Raw genomic sequence first — 13,588 nt, 5'->3', positions numbered from 1 at the left:
AATGAAATTAGAACACTCCCTAACACCATACACAAAAATAAACTCAAAATGGATTAAAGACCTAAATGTAAGGCTAGACACTATTAAACTCTTAGAAGAAAACATAGGAAGAGGACTCTTTGACATAAATCACAGCAAGATCTTTTTTGGTTCACCTCCTAGAGTAATGGAAATAAAAACAAAAATAAACAAATGGGACCTAATGAAACTTAAAAGCTTTTGCAAAGCAAAGAAACTACAAACAAGATGAAAACACAGTCCTCAGAATGGGAGAAAATATTTGCAAATGAATCAATGGACAAAGGATTAATCTCCAAAATATATAAACAGCTCATGTAGCTCAATATTAAGAAAACAAACAACCCAATCCCAAAATGGGCAGAAGACCTAAATAGACATTTCTCCAAAGAAGACATACAGATGGCCAAGAAGCGCATGAAAACCTGCTCAACATCACTAATTATTAGAGAAATGCAAATCAAAACTACAACGAGGTATCACCTCCCACCAGTTAGAATGGGCATCATCAGAAAATCTACGAACAACAAATGCTGGAGAGGGTGTGGAGAAAAGGGAACCTTCTTGTACTGTTGGTAGGAATGTAAATTGATACAGCCACTATGGAGAACAGTATGGAAGTTCCTTAAAAAACTAAAAATAGAATTACCATATGACCCAGCAATCCCACTACTGGGCATATACCCAGAGAAAACCATAATTCAAAAAGACACATGCACCCCAATGTTCATTGCAGCACTATTTACAATAGCCAGATATACAAGCAACCTAAATGCCCATCAACAGATGAATGGATAAAGAAGTTGTGGTACATATATACAATGGAATATTACTCAGCCATAAAAAGGAACGAAACTGGGTCATTTGTAGAGACGTGGATGAATCTAGAGACTGTCATACAGAGTGAAGTAAGTCAGAAAGAGAAAAACAAGTATCGTATATTAACACATATATGTGTAACCTAGAAAAATGGTACAGATGAACTGGTTTGCAGGGCAGAAATTGAGACACAGATGTAGAGAACAAACATATCACCAGGGTGGGTAGTGGTAGGGTGTTGGTGTTGGTGTGATGAACTGGGAGATTGGGATTGACATGTATACACTAATATGTATAAAATGGATAACTAATAAGAACCTGCTGTATAAAAAATATTAATAAAATTCAAAAAAATATTTGAAGTGACATTTCTCCATAGAATATATAGAAATGTAGATATGCAATAAGCACACGAAACAAACGCTGAATATCATTAATTATTAGGGAAATACAAATCAAAATCACAATGAGACACTACTTCACCCTCACTAGGATCATTAGAACCAAAAAGACAGATAACAGCAGGTGTTAATGAAGGTATGGAAAAGTTGGAACCATCATACCTGGTTCCACAACCTGGTTCCACAACGGCAACCTGGTTGTGGTGCTCAGGTATGGACCCTTGTCACTCCCGGGGCAGGCTTTCCTCCTGGACCCTCTTCTGAGCATGTCCTGATAGCTTTCCATTATAGGTCCAGACTGTCCTAGTCTCCATGAGGCACAGATGTTTCTACCAGTTCTCTTACTTCTCAAGGGACCGTGAAAACCTTTATATTTGGTCCTGCAGGTCTCTGTTGACTCATCTGTCTGCAGGGAAACCAAAGCCACAGCTATGGTTCTGGAATTTAAGTCGGCTTTTTACAAGCCTATATGGCAAGCGGGAAAACAAGTAGCAGTCAGTCTTTTCACCAAGTTTCAGAAAAGCCATTGTTTGCATCAGAAAAGAAAGCAGAAGAATCTAGTATACTTAAGTGTCAGTATTTTTATGTATTTTCTCATATTTTAGCCTCACAACAATGATGAGTGTTAAGTTGGTAATGTTTCCATTTTTGAATGGGAAGACATAGTTAGGGAAGCTAAATGACTTTCCCAGTTCTCTGCAGGTATTAAATGTGCTACTGCAATTCTAACTTGGGATTCTCAGACTCCCAGATTTCCATTCTGTGTATGCTGCAGGGCTGGATTTCTAAACAAACCTACCTATAATAATCACCTGTTGTGCTTATTAAGAATAGAGATTCCCAGGATTATTATCCAAAACAGATTCAGCAAGTCTTGGGAGTGGGCCCAGGAATCTGTGATTTTTTTTCAAGTTAAGTGTAGGAACACTTCCTTCAACCAGACCAAGATGCTGTCTTTTACCTTCTGGTTCAAAAATCTTTTCTAGGGAATTCCCTGATGGTCCAGTGGTTAGGACTTGGCTCTTTCACTACCAGGGCCCAGGTTCAATCCCTGGTCGGGGAGCTAAGATCCTGCAAGCCACGCAGCCAAAAAAAAAATCGTTTCTAAATCTTGAAGCAGAGGCAAGATGATGTTGGAAGCAGTGTGCAGTATGATTCGGAGAAATAAGTAATCAGCAGCAAAGAGATTCCTTCAGAGAACCTTTCTAGCAAGGAGTGGAGAGGAAATGAGGTCTTGCACTTAAGGAAGGTTGGTGGAGCTGGAAAGGGGGCAGTAGGAGGACATACTATAGGGCAGATGGATGACATGATAGGACAAACGGGGCAGCTAGTATATGTCTCCTTTGCTCAGGTGAGTTCTGAGGGCATTGGGACTGTGATGGTGCTTGGAATAAAATTAGGTCATGACACAAAGAATGGAAAAGGGAGAGGAAATAAGTGCCTTGCTTGAAGAAGACAGTAGAATCAAAGTCATTTTTAAGATTTTCTCAGTCACTGAAAGTATTATAAAATTGCTTCTCTTCTTAACGTGCGTCAAAAAAACTTTTTGATATTGTAGCTGCAACGAACTGAAGCAAAACAATAACACAAAGCTAAATTGAAGCAAGGGAAGACTCTTCTCATTTTATCATCTTGATCTATTCTCTAATGAGAAGTCACCAAAAAAAGATTAAAGGAGAGGTCACCATTTATTTAGGATAAAGAAATGTATGCTGATGGTTGATGTCTTGAGCTACTTAATAAAATGAACTCAAATGTGGAGGAGGCATCAACACTCAGAAATAGCTTGTTTCTTGTAATAAGTAGAGAACAGGCAATAGATAGTGGAGAATACTTAACTGGTAATACTTCTTCTATCCTGGATGTTATTCGTATAATTGAAATGTTTTAAAGAACTTTGACTTAGATAAAGAAATAATTTCAATTGATTAGGGAAAAATTTAAGGGCTACATTGAACTAAACATCAACTTATCTGTTTAGCTTGCTAGATAAATTCTGAAGACAGTAATTTCAGTTCTCAGACTCTATAGGAAGTAGATGGTATAAATATGAGACATCTAGTTATAAAATGTGCAGGGAAACAATTGTGAGGCAATTAAAGTCTAATGTAAAGGCAAAAGTCCCACTGCAACTATGAAGAGAAAGGAGAATAGAAAAAAAAATAGCTAAAGCTTATTAAGTATCTAGTATATGCCAGACAATGTGATGAATTTTATCTCATCTAATCTTCATAGCAATGATGAGAGATAGATATTCACAAAGGGGCAACTAAGCCTTAGAGTTTGTAACTTGTCCATACTGGAAAGTAATAACAGATAAATCAAGATTCTAGGACATCCATCTGATGTTACGTGACATCAACTCTTCAAATAGAACCATTCCACTCTTCTCTCTGCTATTCAAAACTCTCCTCGATCTTAGTTGTTCAAAACCCTCCTCAATTTTAGTTCTTAGCTGTAGCACTCACCTTAATATTCTCAAAACCATCCTCTAACTAGACTGATGTCCTGTGTGCATTCCTAGACCTGCCCCACCTTTGTGCACAGAATTTCTCCAACTCTCAAGGTTCAGTTCTGTACACCCTTCCCTAAAACAGCAGCCAGGGCACTGCTGCCTTCATCAAATGCTCCCTCCCCTTCATCCATGGATGGCCCTTTTCACTAAAGACCTCATTTGCCAGTTGCAGTACTTGACCTCAGCCTGGGAATTCACTTTCCACACTACTTTGTGTTTTCTAAATCTTGCCATTGCTGGAAATGCTAAGCAATAACAAAGCCTTATATAACTTCTTCTTTCCTACAGAACTCAGTACAGGACCCAGAGTAAAATATTTTCCATTATTAGCACAAACAACAATAGTTACAACCATTACTTCAGAATTTATAGTGATTCCATCTCTGTTGTCTCATCTGTTTTAATACACACTTCATTAAATACTCATAAGAAACTTGGATAAATATATATATTATTATATTTTAATGTAAGTATTATACTATAAAATAATAGATATTTCCTTCATGTATTCTTAAAGAAACAAAGAAACAGAGAGGATATAAGTGTTAGCATCAGGTCACACTGTTGGGAAATCGTGCCTGTCTTTAGTGTCTCACTTAGACTTGACACTCTATATTTGTGTGATGAATGAGTAAATGAACAAGCTAGAATTTAAATTAGGTTTTTTAATTCCAAACTTTGTACCACACCATTCAGAATGATCTGTTTGACAGTATATGCTTGTTTATGTTTTCCTCATAAAACCTCATTCCAGTGTGGTTTACACCGCTCTGGCTTTGCAGCATCTCACAATAAGTTCCAGTGAATACCAAACTCATTAGCTGAGTCAGAGAGAGAAAACAATACCTACCCTAATTTTAATAGGACTAAATTCTCCATTAATGATAATAAAAAAGTTAATGGTGACTTCAAACAAGGCTGAGCTTGAAAATTTGGTAGTCTGAGTGATCCTAATTATAAAAGATTTCTTAATTATGTTTTTTAAAACTTTTCATAAAGACATTATCATGATTACTTAGGATAAAAAAAAAATCATGGAAATATATCCACTTTCTTCAAAGTAAATGAATGACATGTAGTTAGAGCAGGTCAACAAAAACTCCAAAGCAAAAATTGAATTTCAAATAGATTTGGAGGGACAATCAGATGTGTTTAACATTTAGAGCACTAAGCTGGTCTGGGGGAGCCTGCTTTTCTGAAGAGTGGGTGGGTCCGGACAAAGCAGGATGAGATGACGCAGGTTGAAGGAGAGTGGGAGTTGCTGTACAGTTTCCTCTTCATTAGAATTAGAAGCATTCAGATAGATCTGTTCAGCTCAGAAATTTATAGATAACAATGGCTAGAGGATATTAATTTGAAGTTTTATGCTGAGAAAAAATTTAAAGACTCCCTATAAAATACAGCATATGCATATAAGTATACTTTAAAATTAAAAGAAAGATGTAAATCAAGAGTTGTATCTTTGGTCTGGTCTCAGGGTCCAGACCTTTCTTGAGAAGGAACTAGTGAAGAGCCGTGACCCACGCGTCTAGTAGAAGATAACCTGGTCATCTTGTTTCCCTTTCACAGGGCTCCTATCCTACACTGTCTTATCTCTCCTAGGCAGTGTGTTGCCCTCTTCCAGGGCCCTTCTTACTCATCATAAATGGTCCTTGCTGTTTGCTTGTTAACTCAGCTCTACCCTCCTGATCTGAGCAAGCTGGGTCTGCAGTGATTCTGCAAGAATCAGCCATGTTCTGCTTCAGAGAGCTTCAGTACAGAATGGAACAAGGGAGAGGTACTAAAAGCCATTCAATGAGGAAGAGTCTGTTTATCCTAGAAGTTCCCAGTGAAAAAGACCCCTGGATGGGTGGCACATTGAACTTCCAGTATAATATCCTGGCCTTCTCCTTGGCAAGAGCAGCTCTATTTATTCCCGTTTAATTCATTTTCACCTAGTATTGTAGGGCATAAATCTTCATTCTTCCTGGGGACAAGTTCAGAGTTCACGTTTAACTGAATCAAACTTGGGCCAATTTGAGCACAATAGTCCAGAAACGGAGGTAACAGAAGAAACAGGTCTATAGAAAAGAAAAAAAGAACGACTAAGATAAGTGCTAGAAAGGCCACAGAGCTCTCAAAAACGTAAGATTTATACGGAAAGAACATTTGCATTTTTCCTACTTAAAACCCTTAGTCAGTGGGGTTTTAGATCAAGCTCAGGTCCATTTGACACTCAGCAAATTAGTAAATATTATTGGGCTTCAGTTATATCAGCTAGTAAATGGTAATTTTGCTACTGTACCCTGGGACAGATCCAGTGAGTGGAAAAGAGGTAGAAGGTGATTCAGAAAGCAAAAGTTTCCAAAGAACTCCAAGATCCAGGAGGGTATATGACTTAGAAAACCATTAGTAGATTTGCTGAATTAAAGGGAAAGAGACAAAAGCACAAAAGAAGACCCAAAGCTGGGGCAATCTTTTCGTCAGAACGGAAAAGGGAAGAACATTCTTTATTTAAAAACAAAACTGATACAACAATTCCTTCTACTCCATAGAAAGTATATTTTCATTCAGGAAAACAATTTGTTACTTTCTAGTAGAAGGGTCCTCATTTATGAAAATACCTAGACAGTCTGTCTTATAAAATGAACACTCTCAGGGCTGATCTGGGAGACTAAGAACTTCATCAAAGAGACTACTTTTATCCACATGTTACAGTAAGGTGAATTTTGAGATTTCTAGGACAAAGAGAATGGAGTTCAGATTCTCAGGACATCAGAAGGAGAAGGAAGAAGAGAGTTCTAGCCACATGGGGGCAGGTGGAGAGCCCAAGAAAAAGATCAGAAAGAGAAATTTTTAATGAGGTTAGATAGTGAACCCAAAAACAATTAAGAAGAAAAGTGTAAAATTTTTAACTGTAAGTTTTTGTTGTTATAGTAAACCATTATACAAACACCACCTCCATTGCCCCAAACCTTTGCTATTCATTTGGCACATGGTGAGGAAATCAAAGAAAAGGGGCCATGCCCCACATCTGGGCCAAAGGTGCAGTCATTCAAGATGAGATGCAGGGAAGATCCTGAGTTCAACTAGATTAAGAAATAAAGCAAGAAGTACTGGGCATTTTATTGACATTCTGGGGAAGGCACAATAAATTTCTTCAGGATGTCATAGCAATTAAAAAAAAATTCAAAGGTCAGTATGACCAAAGCCAAAAATACATTTATATGGCTTTTGCAAGACTCTTAATTAAACTAGGAGGATAGGTATATCTGTAATGTACAATCTTAGAGCAATGATAATAAAACACTTATCTACAAGTAGGTTGATATGGTGGGTTTGGACTTTTACTCCAGCACTTATCAGCTATATGGCTTCTAGGAACTTGTGTAACTACTTCTCTACTTCTCTGTAAAATGAATAAAGGCATAGACCCCACACTACAGAATTGCAAGCATTCAAGCAAGCTGCACATGCAAAATGCCTAGCAGACCACCAACTGACAGTACTTTTTATTTTGTTAACGTCTTTATTGGAGTATAATTGTTTTACAATGGTGTGTTAGTTTCTGCTGTATAACAAAGTGAATCAGGTATATGCATACATATATCCCCATATCCCCTCCCTCTTGCGTCTCCCTCCCACCCTCCCTATCCCACCCCTCTAGGTGATCACAAAGCACCAAGCTGATTTCCCTGTGTTATGTAGCTGCTTCCCACTAGCTATCTATTTTACGTTTGGTAGTGTATATATGTCCATGCCACTCTCTCACTTTATCACAGCTTACCCTTCCCCCTCCCCATATCCTTAAGTCCGTGCTCTAGTAGGTCTGTGTCTTTATTCCCGTCTTACTCCTAGGTTCTTCATGACCTTTTTTTCCTTAGATTCCATATATATGTGGTAGCATACGGTATTTGTTGTTCTGTTTCTGACTTACTTCACTCTGTATGACCGTCTCTAGGTCCATCCACCTCACTACAAATAACTCAATTTCATTTCTTTTTATGGCTGAGTAATATTCCACTGTATATATGTGTCACATCTTCTTTATCCATTCATCTGTCAATGGGCGCTTAGGTTGCTTCCATGTCCTGGTTACTGTAAATAGTGCTTCAATGAACATTTTGGTACATGACTCTTTTTGAAGTATGGTTTTCTTAGGGTATATGCCCAGTAGTGGGATTGCTGGGTCATATGGGAGCTCTATTTTAGTTTTTTAAGGAAACTCCATACTGTACAAGCAGCTCATGCAGCTCAGTATCAAAAAAACAAACAACCCAATCCTAGAATCATACTTTAAAATGAACCATAATGCTCGTGTTTATAATCAGAGTTTGAAAAAGGAGGGGGGCATACTTGAATTAATGTAATGCACCATTTGGCAGAGTAATTAAGAACTGAAATTTTGGAAACTGACCCTCTGTGTTCATAATCCAGTCTCCACTGCAAAACTTTTACTACCTTTTAGAAGTTTTTTAGACTTCAGGCAAGTAACTTAACCTCTCTATGCCTCAGTTTCCTTGCCTACAAGATGGGTATGATAATACCTTATGGAGTTATTCTGAGAATTAAATGAAATAATGCAAGCAAAGTCCTTTAAAAAAGTGCCTGGCACACATTAAGTCTTTGATAAATGGAAGTTGTTGTTATTACCACCTTGTGCTTAGGTTGCCAGTTCTCATAAGCTCCTCTGGGTCTGATGGATAACCAGACCCAAGGAGAAGAAAACAATCCTAGGCCTTTTGCAAAGGATAGTTGATGAGTCAGCCATGGCAGGTGGAGTACTTTGAAGTGAAATCTTCAGAGGTAGAGCTAGCAGGAGACCTCAAAAAATTTGGCTAGACCATTTGGGAAAGAAACTCAGTACTCGTAAGTATTCACTGTGACCTAATCAAGTTTATTGCTAAGAATGAAATGAAATGATATGCGTGAAACTGCAGATATACATGAAAATACAGAAATTCAAAAAATAAAATTCCTAAATTTTTGATCGTAAAACTCAGAAAATAATCATCTCTAAGGGTTTCACAGGATGAAGTGTTTCCTCATGGGTCAGAAGCAGCTCTAAGCCCATCTGCTTTAGAGGCATCATGGCAGGACTACAGAGCACTAAAATATTTAGCACAAAGATCAATAAATCTCCCCTTGGCTCCCCAGTCCTCCTTATTAGAAGTATTCTTGGATGCAGTCTCTAGGTTTTAGAATGTGCAATACCATTTACTAATAGACAAATCTCTAAATATTTTTCTGGTTCTAATTTTTAATATATTAATAGTCATTTTATATTTTTTCTATTTTAGCATAATTATACTTCATAGTACTCTACGAATTAGTGTGTTTGCCAAAATTAACCCAGTGATGTAAACAAATAATCGTCAATGAAAAGACCTATTTGTAAAGCTGTATACTGATGTAATTGAACGTAGGGTAGATAGCTAGTGGGAAGCAGACGCATAGCACAGGGAGATCAGCTCGGTGCTTTGTGACGGTCTGGAGGGGTGGGATAGGGAGGGGGGGAGGGAGGGAGACGCAAGAGGGAAGAGATATGGGAACATATGTATATGTATAACTGATTCACTTTGTTATAAAGTAGAAACTAACACACCGTTATAAAGCAATTATACTCCAATAAAGATGTTAAAAACAAAAAAAAAGAAAACCACTTCATTATGAGTGCTTGGAATGAAATGTTTTCAACTGAATTATACTACAAACTACATCAGACATCCAGATAAACCTGTACAGACAACTGTGAGCAAAGTTTTGTGGTGAAATGAAGAACATTCCTAGGAGTCAACCATGCCACCTGCAGAGAGCACCAGTAACTTCTCCTAAGTAGCAGCCTTGTCACTCTATGTGTCGGGACTGGGGCGTCACCCACCAGGCCAGGCTGTGTCAAACACAGCTTGGAGCCCCAACTGCTTTGAATATTAAAATTTGGTTTGGAAAAGATTGCCACAATATAAAATCTCTAAATTAGATTTGTTTGTGATTTCTACAGTTCCGTCCACAAATGTTTTCAACATGGTCAGTTGTAGGAGGCAAGAGAATGGATTAAATGAGATGATGCCACAAAAGACAACACATTTAGTTAACAAATACTTTCAGAGCAAATATCAGATAAAACAGATAAACGTGTTAAATGTTAATAAAGGTCTTTGCCCTTAAGATTATCATTCTATGAAGGAAAGGTCTCAGAAGGAAATAACTATAAAACAATAATACAATGTACAATAATGACACAAAAGAGGTATGGATAATATTTTTTGTGTTTTTATTAACCTCTGTAATTTGACTAAACCATAAAAAAAGTACACATTTCAGATATGGGAGTTCATCCTGTGGTCTGCCTTTAGTGATATGAGCACGGGTCTGAGTGACTGGTGCTTGCTAATAACTTTCTTGAGTCTTAGTAGGACTGAAAATGTCTTTCTGTTGTTACTACATTTCAGGACAACATGCCAAGCTGTAAAATCTTGGTTTACATTTGATATTTCTAACAGTTTTATAGATGTTTCTTCATTGCTTTCTGGTTTTGATTGTTGTAGAGGAGAAATTCGAATCTAGTCTGGTTTTCCTTTGAAAATGAACTAATTTGTATTTGGTAGAATTAAGCTCCTTATTTTTGCTTTAAGGTTTAAAAAAAATTATCAGAGAATGTCTATATGTTAGTTTCTACTTAGTAATTTTACCTGTATAAGGTAAGCCTTCTTGCCCTCAAGAGTCTTTATAGTTCTGGAAGATTTTCCTCTGTTAATAATTATTGATTCCAATCCATTCACCTCTTGCAGCATTTCTGTGTCCTGAGCTCTGTGTCATTCATGTACTCTTCTGTTAACTTTATCTCCTGAGACGTTTCTTCTGCATCCTAAGTATGTTTTTTAAATTCATCTTTTGGTTCTCTAATTTGATTTTTAGCAATGTTGATTCTGCTTTTCTTCTATATACAGTAAAGATCTTATTTATATTTTGTCCACATTTCACTACAGCTTTAAGCACTATCAATTATTTTTCATCTAATCTAGGATTAAAAGAAAAATATCTCATCCTAATATTTTATTTAATTCTGTATAAAAATATATTTCAAAGTAGATTTTATCCTGAACCTAAGCATCTTCGTTGCCTAGTGTGTTCCAATAATTTGTCTTAAAAGAAAACTCATCTTTAAATTTGGGTTGATAATATTCAATATTTTGACCAGAAGTCTAGGGGCCAAAGTGTGGTGCATGTACTAGGTTTTTCAACATCAACTGGGAGCTTGTAAGAAATGCAAAATCTTAGACCACCCCCAACCCAAACCTACTGAATCAGAATCTACATTTCAACAAGATCTCCTGCTAATGCATGGACACATCAACATTTGAAGACAACCTGGCCTAGATGAGCGAGGTACTTGGTGGCTGGAGGTCATCTAAGTCATCTGTGATCAGAGTAGATGCCAACACCTAAGCCAGTTTTTAAAGTTTCTGTTTCTAAGGTGTGGAATGGAGAAAACATGCTTACCAAACTCTAATGTGACCAAAGACTATACGGTATCCAGCCTGCAAATAGTTTTACATGTTTATTTAATCATCTTATCATGGTTTCTTCTCTAAAGCAGATTTAAACAGACAAGGCACACTAACTGAACATTTCAAAGCCAGTCCAATGGAAGACTGCTGGTGAATGCAGCTCTATGGCAGAAGAGGGAGGAAGAATAGGCAGGAAGGGCTTTGCCTCAATCTAGGCAGGTGTTGAGATGCAGGCCAGTTATGTTCATAGTTTTATTTTGTTTTATCTCTAAAGGTTCAGTTAATTTAGAGACCACTGCTTTTATTGTCAATGTGTAATAAAGATGATGGATGGGCTTACCCAGGTAAGTGCAGGCCAAATTGGGATATTCACAATGATTCCTTCTGCTTGTCATCTTTATTCTTAAGTTGTTTTATAAATATTACAATGAGATCTGGGAGGAAGGTGACTCTTAGCCCAGAATTCCCCAGAATTCTGCCATTGTAGGAAAAGTGAAAATCTGTTAAAATTTCAAAAACATTATATCTATACAAGCCCCTCTTTTTAAAAAGAGAATAGATTTCATTGGCATAAATTACTCTCTGCCCATATGTTTATTCAATGAGTATTTAACAGACATTGGCATAGGCCCTGGTGATACAGCAGTAAACAAACAGATGAAGCTTCTTCCGTCATAGAGCTTATAATCTAGAGAAAATACACAGACACTATAAAAATAATCATGCAAAGATGGTAATAAATCATAAGGAACTAGAGATTACCAGGTATTTGTATGTGTCTACGCTCAGGAGAAAGATATTGCTGTTTTATAAAGGGTACTCAAAGGAGCCATCATTTAATAAGTGCATTTCAGCAGAGACTTGAGGGAAGTGAGGGAAGGAGACTTGCAAATGTTTAAAGGAAGAACACTGCAAGTAGAGGACACTCAAGGACACCAGTACATAGAAGGGCAGTAAAATATTTTACTTTAAAATTCAGGAAAGGGCTTCCCTGGTGGTGCAGTGGTTGACAGTCCGCCTGCCGATGCAAGGGACACGGGTTTGTGCCCCGGTCCGGGAATATCCCACGTGCCGCAGAGCAGCTGGGCCTGTGAGCCGTGGCCGCTGAGCCTGCGCGTCCGGAGCCTGTGCTCCGCAGCGGGAGAGGCCACAACAGTGAGAGGCCCGCATACCGCAAAAAATAAAAAATAAAAAAAAATAAAATAAAATTCAGGAAAAAAACCTAAAGACCAGAATGTTAATTATGCCCACTAAAATCAGATACCAAGTTCTGTTGTTTGTGGCTCCAAAATAACTTTTATGTCTCCCTGTCCACGATACTGCCGTGGTCCTAATTCAGACCCTCAGTATCTCTTGCTGGGATCATGAGAGTGGCTTCATTTTCGGTCTCTTGTCTTTAGTCACATATTAACCAAGTCTATCCTCAAGCAAAAATGTACTCATGCAACAACTCTGCCTAAAGTTCTACAGAAACAACCACGTGGAGGAAAACAGCACAGAGATCCACCACACACTCATTCAGGAAAGCCAATTCCAAATGGGCTTAATGTTTAAGTCTAAAAGTCATATCTTCAAAACTTTTCAAAGAAAATACAGCAGAACAGATCCATGACCTCAGGCTAGGGTTACTTTTCTTAAGTAAGACACAAAATACACAAAGAATAAGGACAGAGTCTGACGAGTCTAACTATAGTATAATTATGAACTTGTGTTTATCAAAAAATTCAAATAAATAAGCCGTAAACTGGGAAAATCATTTGCAGTACACATAATTGACAAAAGGATGAGCATCCAGCATATGAAAAGACCACTTATAAATTGATAAGAAAAACTTTCAAAAGCTCAAATGGCTTTTTCAGAAAAGAAGAAGTATAAAAGTAAATACATTATAAGAGGCAAAAAAAAACCCTGCCTAATAATTGGATTATTGAAATGCCATTTACAACCCATTAGATTAGCCCAGATTTTTTTTTTTTAATGTACTTATTGACAAGGTCATGGGAAGCAGATTGTAAGGATGGGGTTTTCAGTCAGTGAAATTAACTTGGAAAACGATTTAGTACTATCTTTTAAAATTAAATATGAACATTTACTGCAACCCAGAAATAGCATCCTAGAAGTAGTCAATACTCTAGAGAAACTTTTTGCACAGGTACATGACGAGACATAGATAAAAATTTTACAGCAACACTGACAGTAGAAGCAAAAAGACAGAAACAACAAATAGCCATCATAAGGCTAAAATACAAGTGAAATGGGAAAGTATGTTCTCTATAACTACATTAGTCAACAGAGCTAAATCTCACTAATATAAAATGGAATTTTAAAAAGTCACCAAAATATAT

At 37.2% G+C, this 13,588-nt stretch overlaps 1 protein-coding gene and 1 non-coding gene across 4 annotated transcripts in view; one reads left to right on the top strand and one right to left on the bottom strand.

Annotated features, from left to right (window-relative positions):
• The window catches only part of NRG3 (neuregulin 3), a 1,057,689-nt gene that overhangs the window by 166,374 nt on the left and 877,727 nt on the right, over positions 1-13,588 (bottom strand). The window lies entirely within an intron of this gene.
• Positions 2,230-2,301, top strand: TRNAE-UUC (transfer RNA glutamic acid (anticodon UUC)). The gene has a single exon. It is a non-coding gene; the product is annotated as a tRNA-Glu (tRNA).

This window comes from Neophocaena asiaeorientalis, unplaced genomic scaffold, assembly GCF_003031525.2.
Source record: "Neophocaena asiaeorientalis asiaeorientalis breed wild unplaced genomic scaffold, Neophocaena_asiaeorientalis_V1.1 scaffold517, whole genome shotgun sequence".
In the NCBI taxonomy this organism is placed as follows: domain Eukaryota; kingdom Metazoa; phylum Chordata; class Mammalia; order Artiodactyla; family Phocoenidae; genus Neophocaena; species Neophocaena asiaeorientalis.
The sequence above is the reverse complement of the archived record's forward strand: the minus strand, read 5'-3'. Positions and strand labels throughout refer to the sequence as shown.